This window comes from Eretmochelys imbricata, chromosome 18, assembly GCF_965152235.1.
Source record: "Eretmochelys imbricata isolate rEreImb1 chromosome 18, rEreImb1.hap1, whole genome shotgun sequence".
NCBI classification, from domain to species: domain Eukaryota; kingdom Metazoa; phylum Chordata; order Testudines; family Cheloniidae; genus Eretmochelys; species Eretmochelys imbricata.
The window spans coordinates 3,723,377-3,726,644 of record NC_135589.1 but is presented as its reverse complement, the minus strand read 5'-3'; positions in this window follow the sequence as shown (position 1 = coordinate 3,726,644).

Sequence of the window (3,268 nt, the reverse complement as noted above, 5' to 3'; positions counted from 1 at the left end):
GTCCCCGGAAAAATCATGGAGCAGGTCCTTAAGGAATCAGTCCTGAAGCACTTACATGAGAGGAAAGTGATCAGGAACAGTCAGCATGGATTCATAAGGGAAGGTCATACCTGACTAATTTAATCGCCTTCTATGATGAGATTACTGGTTCTGTGGATGAAGGGAAAGCAGTGGATGTGTTGTTTCTTGACTTTAGCAAAGCTTTGGACACGGTCTCCCACAGTATACTTGTCAGCAAGTTAAAGAAGTATGGGCTGGATGAATGCACTATAAGGTGGGTAGATTGTCGGGCTCAACGGGTAGTGATCAATGGCTCCATGTCTAGTTGGCAGCCGGTGTCAAGTGGAGTGCCCCATGGGTTGGTCCTGGGGCCGGTTTTGTTCAATATCTTCATAAACGATCTGGAGGATGGTGTGGATTGCACTCTCAGCAAATTTGCGGACGATACTAAACTAGGAGGAGTGGTAGATATGCTGGAGGGCAGGGATATGATACAGAGGGACCTAGACAAATTGGAGGATTGGGCCAAAAGAAATCTGATGAGGTTCAATAAGGATAAGTGCAGAGTCCTGCACTTAGGGCGGAAGAACCCAATGCACTGCTACAGACTAGGGACCGAATGGCTAGGCAGCAGTTCTGCGGAAAAGGACCTAGGGGTGACAGTGGACGAGAAGCTGGATATGAGTCAACAGTGTGCCCTTGTTACCAAGAAGGCCAATGGCATTTTGGGATGTATAAGTAGGGGCATAGCGAGCCGATCGAGGGACGTGATCGTCCCCCTCTATTCGACATTGGTGAGGCCTCATCTGGAGTATTGTGTCCAGTTTTGGGCCCCACACTACAAGAAGCATGTGGATAAATTGGAGAGAGTCAACAAAAATGGTTAGGGGTTTGGAACACATGACTTATGAGGAGAGGCTGAGGGAACTGGGATTGTTTAGTCTGCAGAAGAGAAGAATGAGGGGGGATTTGAAAGCTGCTTTCAACTACCTGAGAGGTGGTTCCAGAGAGGATGGTTCTAGACTATTCTCAGTGGTAGAAGAGGACAGGACAAGGAGTAATGATCTCAAGTTGCAGTGGGGGAGGTTTAGGTTGGATATTAGGAAAAAAATTTTCACTAGGAGGGTGGTGAAACACTGGAATGCGTTACCTAGGGAGGTGGTAGAATCTCCTGCCTTAGAAGTTTTTAAGGTCAGACTTGACAAAGCCCTGGCTGGGATGATTTAATTGGGGATTGGTCCTGCTTTGAGCAGGGGGTTGGACTAGATGACCTCCTGAGGTCCCTTCCAACCCTGATATTCTATTATTCTATGATTTACCGTTTCATTTTCCCACTCCCTGTTGGAGAATTTATACATCAAATCTGGTTTTCTGACCTAAAAGGGCTTTGATTTTCCCTTCAGTAACATACATGTCATCTCTCACACTGATTCAGTAAAGCTTTATGTCAGTGGAGTGACTGGTGTGGGTACGGTTATTATTAATGATGTTTATTACATTAACACCTAGGTCAGTATCATGGTCTAGTGGCCTGAGCAGTGGACTAGCACTCCAAAAACCTATGTTCTAGTCCCAGCTCTGCTGCTGGATGATTGAGGGAAATCATATCACTCTCCTGTGCCTCAGTTTCCCCATTGCTGAAATGGGAATAACAATAATGACATCCTTTGTGATGTGCTTTAAGATCTGTGGATACAAAGCACTGTGAAAGGCCTGAGTATTATCATTTATTATACAGGGAAGCACAGAATGGGCTTTGTGCCGCACGGTCCATGTCCCAAAGCATTTACAGTCTAAATAATATAAAATTAAGCACAAGCTGAAATGCTTTGCTGAATCAGAGCGTATGTGGTTTCCAACTGATCTGCACTTCGAAATATCCCATACAATGAACTGGTATTGTCCAACTATAGACAAAACATTGTTTCTTACTGGATAATAATGTACCAATGTACAAACTGGGTTCTTTAAAGAGACAAAGCTATGAAAGATTCACTCCCCAGATCAATGACCATTTCCAGCTTTTGTCCGTTAACAGTTATAGTTTCTCATACTTTTGAGTTTGTTCACGCTCTCCTATTTCCTTCGGGAACGGCTTTCATTCAGAACTTCTGTGCCCAAGCTTTTCGCGATTCACTTTCTTTCGGCAATCTCTAATTTAGTGCCCCAGCAGCCCGGCTTTCTTCTAGCACAGACAGTTGGCATTACTAGCCTCCCATTTATCTTGTGGCTATGCAGACAGTCCACAATACCAACAAATGCTGTGATCATTTATCGTAGTAAAATCCATATGCTGCGCATATGCTGAAACATCTTTTTGATGGAAACAACTGGTAGCGAAACAGTGAGACTGCGCTCTGTAAAGGCTCATGGCTACAGGCACAGCACAGAGGAAGCTAGATTCGGCCCTACTAAGCCACATGGTCTCAGATGAGCCAGCTCTATGAGTTGTCCCCATAGACTGTGGGTTTTCCAACCCTCCTATGGGTCTACGGGGGAAATTCAACCTGTGATTTCACTATTAGAATGGCTGCCCTTCCCCATTCGCTTCTCCTGGAGACATATGTTAGTGGACAGACCCAGTCCTTCAACATGTGAAACAGGAGGAGCTCCTACCACCTACCTCCAGTTGGACAAAGGCCTCGGAGCAGGCGGAGGAGTGTGGATTGCAGTAGCAAGGCTGGTCACATAAGTCAGCAGGACCCAGTTGGGCGGGGGAGGGGAGGGATTAACAAAACTTTATTTAAAACATCATCAGATTCCTTGCCCAGAGCCCTTTACTGAGAAGAGAAGCCCTGCCTCGACTCTCTGGATGATTGGCAGTTTGTCTAGCCAACCTGCTCTCTTTCCCTCACTCCTAGTTCTATAAGGGCTTCGACCCATCACAAAGTACCACTGACTGTAGCAGGTGGAGGTTACAGACTCAGCAGGTGAGGCTGCTTCACTCTAAATCATACGAAGCAGCAGCACAACTGAAGAGTTTGGCCATTTGATCTTAAAACCAGCAGGGGAACACCTCGGATCTGATAGCATTACTGCTCCTCACCCCTCACCAATTGGGGAAGATGAGGAGGGTGAAGATTTGGTACTGACTTTCACCCACGACCTGGGAGAGTGAAGGGTGAAGATCCCAGATTTCCTCTCCTGCTGCTCAGGGGAGAAAGATGCTGCATTGTAGTTTCCAGGTCTGTTTCACCTTGCTCTACTTGGGAGCAGCAGCCTTACCCAGGCAGGGGGGAGAAACCAGGGCCAACCTGCCTCACTCAAG